This window comes from Anomaloglossus baeobatrachus, chromosome 6 (assembly GCF_048569485.1).
Source record: "Anomaloglossus baeobatrachus isolate aAnoBae1 chromosome 6, aAnoBae1.hap1, whole genome shotgun sequence".
NCBI lineage: Eukaryota > Metazoa > Chordata > Amphibia > Anura > Aromobatidae > Anomaloglossus > Anomaloglossus baeobatrachus.
The window spans coordinates 560,914,708-560,927,586 of NC_134358.1; positions in this window are offsets into that span (position 1 = coordinate 560,914,708).

A 12,879-nucleotide genomic window follows, 5' to 3' on the forward strand; every position below is an offset into this window, starting at 1 on the left:
GGGCGAGGTGAGTAGAGCTGCGCTCGTGGTCGGCCCAGCCTCCAGCCCTGGTCCGCCTGCTTGCGTCTCCAGGTCGCGGCCGCCATCTTGGAATGGCGCCGCTGGCGGTACCGCGTCTTCCGTTGTGGTGGATCCGCCAGCTCCCGCCGCCGCCATGGGTCTTTTAGAGGGTCTTCCCAGATCGTGGGGGGTCTTTGCTGCCTCCTGTCTCCTTTGGGACTCCAGGCTTGTCGCCCCCTCGGGCACCGGGATGGTGCTTCCTTCAAGCCCTACAGGCCCAGTTCCCTTCCTGGCTGTGACAGGGTCCCAGGCTCCCTAGTACGGGTGAGGTAAGCCCCGATTTTGCCCTGGGATGCAGGGGGTTGCCCTGAGGTGCTGGGCTTTTTCTTCTTTGGAGCAGATTTGCCCATTATAGATAGTACACCGGCACTATAGGGGATTATTTAGAGGAGCTCCAGCAAGTAGCGTCCTCACTCGGCCATGTCCAGCTCCACCCCCCCGTAACATTCTTGAGTAGAATCTTGTCCACGCCCAGACACACCTGAATAACTTACTATGGAATGTTACTGTACAGGAAAGACTGTCCAAAAAGTTGTATAAAATGTTATGCTCTGAATACAGGGGCAGAAGAACACAACTGTGCTTCTCCCAAATAGAAATATGTCTCTGAGTGGTCATTTTCCTGATTCATATACATTTGTGCAGATCTGATTTGAAATCCTCCTCTGAGACCCTGAGAGAGACCCCCTGGAGGTCTCCCCCCAACATTATGTCTAGGAAATGTGGCTATTGGCATCAGTCCTGTTCTCTTCTTATCTAATCACTGAGGCTTGTGTTTGACTGCATGTGATATCAAAGGAATCTGATGCTGTTCCATTCATCCAATCATCTTATCACTGTTGCCAAACACAAGCCCCACCGATCTGTTTACTAAACAATGGGAGGTCATTGGTTCAGGTCCAGGTGCAAATTCCCAAAGTAGCCTGCATTGCCTCCATGGTGGTGGGTAACTACAGAAATGTGCCTGATTTCTATATTTTATATTTTAAGCCAAAAATGGCACCTGCAAAGTTTCTGTTAGGACAAGATAACACCATTAATGTTTAATCATTTTTTAATTTGCAAAAAAATCTGCAATTCAACCATCTGTTTTAGGGATCATTTTAACTTTATCGTCAGGCTATTAACAAATGAAATGAAACTACATATATATTAATATAGATTTTATTGTTTTTGTGTGTTTTAACTTGAAACCTTTTAATAAAAGTTTAAAAAACCCTTTTTAAATATTTTTCTTTTTTTTCATTTATTTTTACTTCACCATTATTATTAGTAATACTAGTATTTTCACTTGATATTGTCAATCATTTTCTCATGACATTTTGTGTCATATCGTATCACTGTGATTCTATACAACCGATATATAGAGATATAAACAGGAATGTATAAAATCGCTATTCCTCTTTTTTTATTTTCTTTTTTTTTATTTCACTTTTGTCCTGTGGGAAGATACGAGCGGCGTGAGATATTGGAGCCGCTCCAAATAACATTGTGGTGTTTATTGATAAATTCCATCCTTCGCTCTAAGAATCCGTCTACCGACCGTGATCCTTCGTCTCTCATCATTATTAAACAGAAGACAGGAAGCCCTTACAGAAAATGGCGAGTTCTTCGCGTCGCTCAGTAACGGATACTCTGCTCTGGGCTATGATACGATACCAATATTTTTCAAGTTAAAGGGGTTTTACTTTTTGTGTTTTCGACTTTGTTTAGGGTTTTTTGTTGTTGTTGTCCATGTAGTGGCATTCATTGAAGAGAAGAGGATCATTGGTGTGATTCCAAAAATATAATCTTCGGATTACAAAACAAAAGGAATTTTTGGACCATGACCTCCCTTTATCTTAGCAGTTACAACTATTTTAGATTTTATGACTTTGCTTGCTGAGACCTTGTTTTTTTGTGGGATAAGTTGAGTTTTTTTTAGAAATTATTGCAAAGTATTTATATAAGTTACAGTTTATTTTATATATACTGTATATATATATATATATATATATATATATATATATATATATATATACAGGGTGGTCTAAACGTAGGTGGACAGTATGTGTAATACGGTATGAAACATGGTGTAAAGTGAAACTGACTCAGTTGCCCTTAGCAACCAATCAGATTCCACCTTTCATTCTTCACAGGCCCTTTGGAAAATGAAAGATGGAATCTGATTGGTTGCTAAGGGCAACTGAGTCAGTTTCACTTTACACCATGTTTGATATCCCTATTACACATACTGTCCACCTACTTTTTGACCACCCTGTATATATATTATATATATATATATATATATATAATTTATTCACATGCTGATTCTATACATACCTTTAGTTGTGAGATCGGATGTATAGTTTCTAAAATACAGGCACCGATTCATCAAGGTGTTAAAGTGAAAAAAAAACTGCATAAAACAATTTATAAAGTTGAAAAAAAATTGTACAACATCAAGCTATGCCAAAATGTTACGAGTTTTGGGGTTCACGTGCCACTTTTAGGCCAACTCTGCCAAAATGGATAGATCTGGGAAGAAAACCGGTGAGATGGAGCAGGACTACACCCACCCGTCAAATTCTTATGCCAGAAATGATAGTCTGGTTTCTGACCGGAGTAACATTTATAGTGAGGAGCACAGAAGCGTGTGCCAGGGGATGCGCCAAGTTCCGTTAAGTGCCATACGCATCTTAATGAATTCAGCTCATCTTGTTCCTGCACGCCTCTCGTGAAGACTGGGTATCACACACCAATCTAATGATTCAGGGCCATAGGCTGGCATTATGCATTCCAGTCTTAATTAGAGGAGTGCAGGAATAAGTTGCATCAAATTCATTAGAAGGCTCATACCGGTTGGGTGAGTGACAGCTCAGTTGTGCAATCTGTAGATGGGGTGTGTTGAGCTGTCAGTGTTTTGAGTGACAGCTCAGTCATCCAATCTCATACTGGGAGGTGCTGGGTTTCTCCAGCTGTTCCCGGTAATTGCCCAGCTATTTAGCTGAGCAGTTTATTCCAGAGCATTGCCAGTCTTAGCCATCTGCTTAGTGGTGTTTGTTGGCCTCAGTCATCTGTACTCTGCAGCACTGCCAGTCTTAGCCATTTGATTAGTGGTGTTTGTTGGCCTCAGTCATCTGTACTCTGTGGCACTGCCAGTCTTAGCCATCTGTTTAGTGGTGTTTATTGACCTCAGTCATCTGTACTCTGTGGCACTGCCAGTCTTAGCCATCTGTTTAGTGGTGTTTGTTGGCCTCAGTCATCTGTACTCTGTGGCACTGCCAGTCTTACCCATCTGTTTAGTGGTGTTTGTTAACCTCAGTCATCTGTACTCTGTGGCACTGCCAGTCTTACCCATCTTCTTAGTGGTGTTTGTTAACCTCAGTCATCTGTACTCTGTGGCACTGCCAGTCTTACCCATCTTCTTAGTGGTGTTTGTTAACCTCAGTCATCTGTACTCTGCAGCACTGCCAGCCTTAGCCATCTGTTTAGTGGTGTTTGTTCATTTCAGTCATCTGTACTCTGCGGCACTGCCAGCCTTAGCCATCTGTTTAGTGGTGTTTGTTGGCCTCAGTTATCTGTACTCTGTGGCACTGCCAGTCTTACCCATCTGTTTAGTGGTGTTTGTTAACCTCAGTCATCTGTACTCTGTGGCACTGACAGTCTTACCCATCTTCTTAGTGGTGTTTGTTAACCTCAGTCATCTGTACTCTGCGGCACTGCCAGCCTTAGCCATCTGTTTAGTGGTGTTTGTTCATTTCAGTCATCTGTACTCTGCGGCACTGCCAGCCGTAGCCATCTGTTTAGTGGTGTTTGTTAACCTCAGTCATCTGTACTCTGTGGCACTGCCAGTCTTACCCATCTGTTTAGTGGTGTTTGTTCATCTCAGTCATCTGTACTCTGTGGCACTGCCAGTCTTAGCCATCTGTTTAGTGGTGTTTATTGACCTCAGTCATCTGTACTCTGCGGCACTGCCAGCCTTAGCCATCTGTTTAGTGGTGTTTGTTCATCTCAGTCATCTGTACTCTGTGGCACTGCCAGTCTTAGCCATCTGTTTAGTGGTGTTTATTGACCTCAGTCATCTGTACTCTGTGGCACTGCCAGTCTTAGCCATCTGTTTAGTGGTCTTTGTTGGCCTCAGTTATCTGTACTCTGTGGCACTGCCAGTCTTACCCATCTGTTTAGTGGTGTTTGTTAACCTCAGTCATCTGTACTCTGCGGCACTGCCAGTCTTAGCCATCTGTTTAGTGGTGTTTGTTGGCCTCAGTCATCTGTACTCTGTGGCACTGCCAGTCTTAGCCATCTGTTTAGTGGTGTTTGTTCATCTCAGTCATCTGTACTCTGTGGCACTGCCAGTCTTAGCCATCTGTTTAGTGGTGTTTATTGACCTCAGTCATCTGTACTCTGTGGCACTGCCAGTCTTAGCCATCTGTTTAGTGGTCTTTGTTGGCCTCAGTTATCTGTACTCTGTGGCACTGCCAGTCTTACCCATCTTCTTAGTGGTGTTTGTTAACCTCAGTCATCTGTACTCTGCGGCACTGCCAGCCTTAGCCATCTGTTTAGTGGTGTTTATTGACCTCAGTCATCTGTACTCTGTGGCACTGCCAGTCTTAGCCATCTGTTTAGTGGTGTTTGTTCATCTCAGTCATCTGTACTCTGTGGCACTGCCAGTCTTAGCCATCTGTTTAGTGGTGTTTATTGACCTCAGTCATCTGTACTCTGTGGCACTGCCAGTCTTAGCCATCTGTTTAGTGGTCTTTGTTGGCCTCAGTTATCTGTACTCTGTGGCACTGCCAGTCTTACCCATCTGTTTAGTGGTGTTTGTTAACCTCAGTCATCTGTACTCTGCGGCACTGCCAGTCTTAGCCATCTGTTTAGTGGTGTTTGTTGGCCTCAGTCATCTGTACTCTGTGGCACTGCCAGTCTTAGCCATCTGTTTAGTGGTGTTTATTGACCTCAGTCATCTGTACTCTGTGGCACTGCCAGTCTTCGGTGCAATTTTCTGCCAGGAGATACAAATTTTGCGCTGTAATGTCTCTAGTTCGGGGTCACCCAACACTAACGAACATGTGAGAAACAGTATTTGTAAACTATTTAGTGCAGTATGACTTTTGTTTGATCTAAATTCATTCCTAACATAAAGTACAACGTGTCATGGAAAAAAAATCTCAAAATACATATTATACTTTATATGAATATTTTTATTTTCCGATCGACAATTTTTTAATAATGATATTATTTATATATTTTAATGCTTTTTTTTTTCCCTTTCTAGTTATTTAAACTGAGAATTCACAATATTTTAGGAAGCTATTTCCTGTAATTGGCGTCAAGCAGTGGCATGATACAAGGAAGGGCGGTATTCTTCAGCATCGTATTCTCGTAGGCGTCTTTCAGCACAGAGCCGCGTCCATGAGCCGGATTTGTATACTGCTAAATGTAATAATGCCGGATCATAATAACAATGATGAGTGAAGCAATCCAAAATCAACAAACACAGAATGAAGCAAAAATGCTAAAGAACACACAATGTGAGCACTGGGAACCCGTCCCAAAAATAACTGCAAATTGCTTGTTTATAGTACAACAGATAAGCGTTAGATTGTTAAAGGAGCTCCCCCTCCATATCGTAGAGTCACCTATTCACCACTCTGCAGGAGACTGACATAAACCTTGTTTATTAATGATGAAAATCTGCCAAAAATGTATAGCTTGAAAGCACAGATGGGTCTAATACTTGGCTGATATATGAATATTTCACACACTTTGTCATTCCAACTGGAATACGGCAAAATGCTCCAAACAATCTGAAAGAAAAATTGTATTGCCATTTTATATTCTCTTCCCATATTAAAATAAATAATTCATAAAATCCATTTGTTCACATAGGGAGCAGTATTATAGTAGTTATATTCTTGTACATAGGGGCAGTATTATAGTAATTATATTCTTGTACATAGGGGGCAGTATTATAGTAGTTATATTCTTGTACATAGGGGCAGTATTATAGTAGTTATATTCTTGTACATGAGGGCAGTATTATAGTAGTTATATTCTTGTACATAAGGGCAGTATTATAGTAGTTATATTCTTGTACATAGGGGCAGTATTATAGTAGTTACATTCTTGTACATAGGGGCAGTATTATAGTAGTTATATTCTTGTACATAGGGGGCAGTATTATAGTAGTTATATTCTTGTACATAGGGGCAGTATTATAGTAGTTTATATTCTTGTACATAGGGGGCAGTATTATAGTAGTTATATTCTTGCACATAGGGGGCAGTATTATAGTAGTTATATTCTTGTATATAGGAGCAGTATTATAGTAGTTATATTCTTGTACATGAGGGCAGTATTATAGTAGTTATATTCTTGTACATAAGGGCAGTATGATAGTAGTTATATTCTTGTACATAGGGGCAGTATTATAGTAGTTATATTCTTGTACATAGGGGCAGTATTATAGTAGTTATATTCTTGTACATAGGGGGCAGTATTATAGTAGTTATATTCTTGTACATAGGGGCAGTATTATAGTAGTTATATTCTTGTACATAGGGGGCAGTATTATAGTAGTTATATTCTTGCACATAGGGGGCAGTATTATAGTAGTTATATTCTTGTATATAGGAGCAGTATTATAGTAGTTATATTCTTGTACATAGGAGCAGTATTATAGTAGTTATATTCTTGTACATAGGGGGCAGTATTATAGTAGTTATATTCTGGTACATACCAGCCTTATTATAGCAGTTATATCCTTGTACACAGGAGCAGTATTATATTAGTTATATTCTTGTACATAGGGGGTAGTATTATAGTAGTTATATTCTTGTACATAGGGGGCAGTAGTATAGCAGTTATATCCTTGTACATAGGAGCAGTATTATATTAGTTATATTCTTGTACATAGGGGGTAGTATTATAGTAGTTATATTCTTGTACATAGGGGACAGTAGTATAGCAGTTATATCCTTGTACATAGGAGCAGTATTATAATAGTTTTATCCTTGTACATAGGAGCAGTATTATAATAGTTATATTCTTGTATATAGGGGCAGTATTATAGTAGTTTTATCCTGTTGTTCTCCTTTTTGCCTTTATTTTGTATCCCGTCGCTCTATATGATCACTTGTAGTATATTACTTGCATTGCATTTCTTACAATTATAAATGACTCAGGAACAGAAAACGTAACAAGAATTGCAGCAAATTACGAGAGAAAAAAAAGGGAAACGCTGCAATCCCGAGGTGGGTGAGTTCTGATTTGAGCAGTTCTTGCCATTAAGGCTACTTTCACACTTGCGTTGAACGGTATCCGTTGCATTGCATTGTGTAACGGATGCAACGGATGTGTTGCATATAGTGACACAACGGATGCAACGGATGCTGCAAAACAACGCAATTCGTTTTGATTTTTTTTTTTTTTTTTCCCGGTTTTACCAGCGGCAGACTATAGTGAACGATCAGCTGATCGTTCCCTGCAGCCGGCCGCTGGGTGATCAGCTGATTGCTCCCAGTAGCCGGCCGCCGGGTGATCAGCTGATCGCTCCCGCCCGCCGGGTGATCAGCTGATCGCTCCCGGCTGCCGGGTGATCAGCTGATCGCTCCCTGCAGCCGGCTGCCGGGTGATCAGCTGATCGCTCCCGGCCGCCGGGTGATCAGCTGATCGCTCCCTGCAGCCGGCTGCCGGGTGATCAGCTGATCGCTCCCGGCCGCCGGGTGATCAGCTGATCGCTCCCTGCAGCCGGCCGCTGTCACTTGCCGGCGCCCGGGCATGCCGGCGGGCGGGCGCTCAGCTGAGCGCTGTGACTTGCCGGCGGCCGGGCATGCTGGTGGCCGGTCATTCAGCTGAGCGCTGTCGCTTGCCGACGGCCGGGCGCTCAGCTGAACGTTCGGCCACCGCGAGCCAAAATAAAGTTTGATTTAAAAAAAAAAAAAAAAAAAAAAAAAAAAAAAAGAGCATGCGCAGTGAAATCCAGAGGATTCCGCTGCTCAAAATAACGTTACATGCTGCGTTCCTCCCGCTGGGCGGAAGCAACGGAGCGTCGCCCAGCGGAAGCAACGCAGCTCCTTTTGGTACAATCCGTCAACCATACAAGTCTATGGGAAACAGCGGAATCCGTTAACGGATTCCGCTGTTTCCCAAAAGGGCGGATTGTAACGGAAGGAAAATAACGCAAGTGTGAAAGTACCCTAACCCAGGTAATTTCCTCTGTGTATTCTGAATGTAGAGACGTCTACTGGATCCAGACGTCCTGATTTACACCGGACTTCTGGAGAAACGGGAGAATATATCTCGATATAAACCATATGAAGAGAGATGTTATATTATACCAGGGGGGGGATATGTCGGGGGAGGGGAGCGGAGGATCCCGGGAACTGACAGACTCACAGGACGATCTGTCTCCCGAAATAGTGGAGGAAACAGAAGAGATAACCGGAGGATTTTGTTCCTTTACGGTGAAATTTTATACGACACAAATAGTTCAATTCTGTCAATTTATGAAAGTAACGATTTACATTCGCAGCATTAGCGAGTGATACAGATCCCAGAGGACGAACGCTTCAGATTCCAAATTCTGAAAGTGGGGCCTGTATCTGACAGCATTATTAACACCCATGGGGTGTTAGCGAAACTGACGCAAGGCAGTTACATTGTTACCCATAATATTCATTGGTGCTTTGGGTCACATCAAGGCTGTACTCAAAGCTTATCTTTCCCCCAGAAGCCAAAATCGGTCCACGGCCCAAAAACATTATTTAACCTTTGAAAATTCCAATCTCAGGAGAAAATGTATATATCCTAAATGAAAGGGTTGTCCCACCCCGGACATTTATGGATAGGCAAAAAAATGCAGATAGATGCGGGTCCCATCGGCGGTCGAGTTTAAATGTTGTCATAAAAAATTTTTAACTGGAGGTGAGTGCCGTGGATTTCCTTGTGTGCTCATGGGCACATCCTTGGCCCATGCTGGTATATATGTCACCATCCTGGCAAATGTGTCCCCATCATGGTATATACGTCTCTCATCCTGGTTTGTACATCTCCCATCCTAATATATACATCCATCATCGTGGTATATATGTCCCCCATCCAGGGCCCATCCTAGTATATATCTCCCATCCTAAGCCCATCCTGGTATAAATGTCTCCCAGCCTGGCATACATGTCTCCACATCCTGGTCCCATCTTGGTATGTACAGTGGGGAAAAAATGTATTCAGTTAGCCACCAATTGTACAAGTTCTCCCACTTATAAAGTTGAGATTTGCCTGTAATTGACATCATAGGTGACCACAACTATGAGAGACAAAATGAGAAATCAAATCCAGAAAATCACCGCGTCTGATTTGGAAGATTTTTTTTTTTTTAAATAAGTATTTGGTCAATAACAAAAGTTCATCTCAATATTTTGTTATATATCCTTTGCTGGCAATCACAGAGGTCAGACATTTTCTGTAAGTCTTCCCAAGGTTGGCACCAACTGTTGGTGGTATGTTGGCCCATTCCTCCATGCAGATCTCCTCTAGAGCAGTGATGTTTTGGGCCTGTCACTGGGCAACATGGACTTTCAACTCCCTCCAAAGGTTTTCTATGGGGTTGAGATCTGGAGACTGGCTAGGCCACTCCAGGACCTTCATATGCTTCTTATGAAGCCACACCTTTGTTGCCCTGGCAGTGTTCTTGGGATCATTATCATGCTGAAAGACCCAGCCATGTTTCATCTTCAATGTTCTTTCTGATGGAAGGAGGTTTGCACTCAAAACCTCACGATACATGGCCCCATTCATTCTTTCATGTACACAGATCAGTCGTCCTGGTCCCTTTGCAGAGAAACAGCCCCAAAGCATGATGTTGCCACCCCCATGCTTCACAGTAGGTATGGTGTTCTTTGGATGCAACTCAGCATTCTGTCTCCTCCAAACACGACGAGTTGTGTTTCTACCAAAGAGTTATACTTTGGTTTCATCAGACCATATGACATGCTCCCAATACTCTTCTGGATGATCCGAATGCTCTCTAGCAAACTTCAGACAAGCCAGACATGTACTGCCTTAAGCAGGGGAACACGTCTGGCACTGCAGGATCTAAGTCCCTGGTGGCGTAGTGTGTTACTGATGGTAGCCTTTGTAACGGTGGTCTCAGCTTTATGCAGGTTATTCACTAGGTCCCTTATGTGGTTCTGGGATTTTTGCTCACCGTTCTTGTGATCATTTTGACCCCACGGGGTGAAATCTTGCATGGAGCCCCAGATCGAGGGAGATTATCAGTGGTCTTGTATGTCTTCCATTTTCTTATTATTACTCCCACAGTTGATTTCATCACACCAAGCTGCTTGCCTATTGCAGATTCAGTCTTCCCAGCCTGGTGCAGGGCTACAATTTTGTTTCTGGTGTCCTTCGACAGCTCTTTAGTGGAGTTTGGAGTGTGACTGATTGAGGTTGTGGACAGGTGTCTTTTATACTGATAACAAGTTCAAACAGGCACCATTACTACAGGTAATGAGTGGAGGACAGAGGAGCCTCTTAAAGAAGTTACAGGTCTGTGAGAGACAGAAATCTTGCATGTTTTTAGGTGACTAAATACTTATTTTCCACCATAAGTTGCAAAAAAAATTTCTTGCCAAATCAGACTCGGTGATTTTTTGGACTTGTTTTCTCATTTTGTCTCTCATAGTTGTGGTCACCTATGATGTCAAATACAGGCCTCTCTCCTCTTTTTAAGTGGGAGAACTTGCATAATTGGTGGCTGACTAAATACTTTTTTCCCCACTGTACGTCCCCCATCCTAGGCCCATCCTGGAATATGTGTCCCCCATCCTGATAAATATTACCAAGGTGTGCTGTACAGAGCTGCGGGTGCTTCAGTTGACTTTAATGAGATGACTCTGCCGATTGTGTCACAGTCTATACAGCAAAGCAGACACAAGCTACAGGACACAGAAAATGTCAGCCTAATACATAAGTAGATATCCTCAGTAATTGAATTTTAGGATTTTCTTAGAATCTTTTTTTCATAAAAATGGGTTTATAGTACAAACCTGCTAATAATAATAACTGAATGGATCCCGTTATATAATACTTCATCCCAATTTTCTGGTGTTTTAGCGCAGACTAAATAACACGTGCTTCACTAAGTTGCGTTTTTCTTCTAGTGTAATATAAATCCAGACATCCGTTGTGCGAAGCCTCGGACCATTGGAAAGATTTTTCATTTTGGAAGGAAAACAGTGAAGGGGGAAGCATTTTTAGTGAATTGTAAGGAAGTATGCAAATATTAAACACCATAAAACTCTCATTATTTCTATCTGCAGCCAAGACGATGACTCACAGGATCTATCGACAGTGACAAACCATTGAAAGATGGCAGCCAGGAAATCAAACCGCATCTTAGTGCTCGGAGAGCGACACAACAATTCCTGGGCACCCGCCTCGTAAACTTGTGTAGACGACTTAGATGAAAGTGTCGGTGCTGACGGCCTCACAGCTGGACGGCCATTTAAGCCCGCTGTTTTAATATGTTGTAAAAAACAAAGTCAGGATTTAATCTTTTGAAACCTCAGGATCAACATTCGGGGATTTCTCGCTGAACTTCAAAGTCAAGACCAAGCTTCAGACTCTTTAAGGGCTACTTTTCAGGTGCGGGGATTATTTCTGACAAGCACTTTTCATATGTTTCATTTCTTGCTGCTTATTCTAGTAAAGAGTGGTTTATGTATCCTCATTCTGAAATTAAAAATAGGTAAGGACTCCCCCCTCTACGAGGCACGTGCACCCACCAGATGACTTTTTACATGAGTGTTACCATAACACCTCCATGCACACGGCAAAGCCTACATAGAGTCCCATCATAACTATAGGAGACGTAGAAGTAGTTTTCATCCAAACAATGGTGTTTGAGGGGCCCTAAAGTAGACACAAGATTCTAAATGTCAAATTTTGGGCACACAAGTGTTGTTCCATGTTGGACTGTTTTACGAGTATTCCCTGGTATGTATGTGAAATAAGGTGTGGACACCGGACTGTGAGGGCTTCACACTCCTTCACCAGAGAAATCTAGTGCTTATAGACCACTTTGGGTAGAGTGTGTGACACTAACGGTACTCTTCAGGGCTGCGTCCATCACCCTGCAGCTGAACGCCATCTTGGATGTATTAGACTAACGACACTGGAGATTTTTTGGCAACATAATTGTAAACATTTAACTCTTTCACCTTCAAGACAGCCATGGCCAGTCTTATCCAGATCTGCAGCCGCTGTTTCCCTGGGTACTTTTTCTTGCCTATCCCATTGCCTGGGACCTAGTCTCCCACCTTGCGAGCTGAAGCCTTTGCTTCCCCCAGTCCACTCATTGCCTCGGACAGCTTTCAGACCCCTCAACTTTCCTAGGTCTGTCATTGAAACTCTTTCCCGGGCATGCCCGTCTAGTCCCTGGATTCTTCGAAGCCCATCCCGAGGGGAGCCGTAGGCTCTGGACCCTTGGAGGATACCTCCAGGTTCCCCAATGAGCCCAAGTTATAAGGTGCCATCCACACTCCAGAAGTGATCTATCTCCGGCCTGCATCTACAGCCAACTCCCCTGGCCATCTGTCACTCCTCACACCTTTGCTCTTAGCTCCCTCAGTACCCAGGAAGCACCCGATACTACTAAACTTTAATATACATTATACAATATAATTACTATAAAATACACATTATGCAGTTAAACACAGTATACAATAACACTTAAAGTCTCGGCCACTAGGTGGCGCTGACCACTGCACTGCTACATCACCAGTCCGCGTTCTCCAACAGCAGCACTTCTATATCTCTTTATAAGCCACAACCATATTT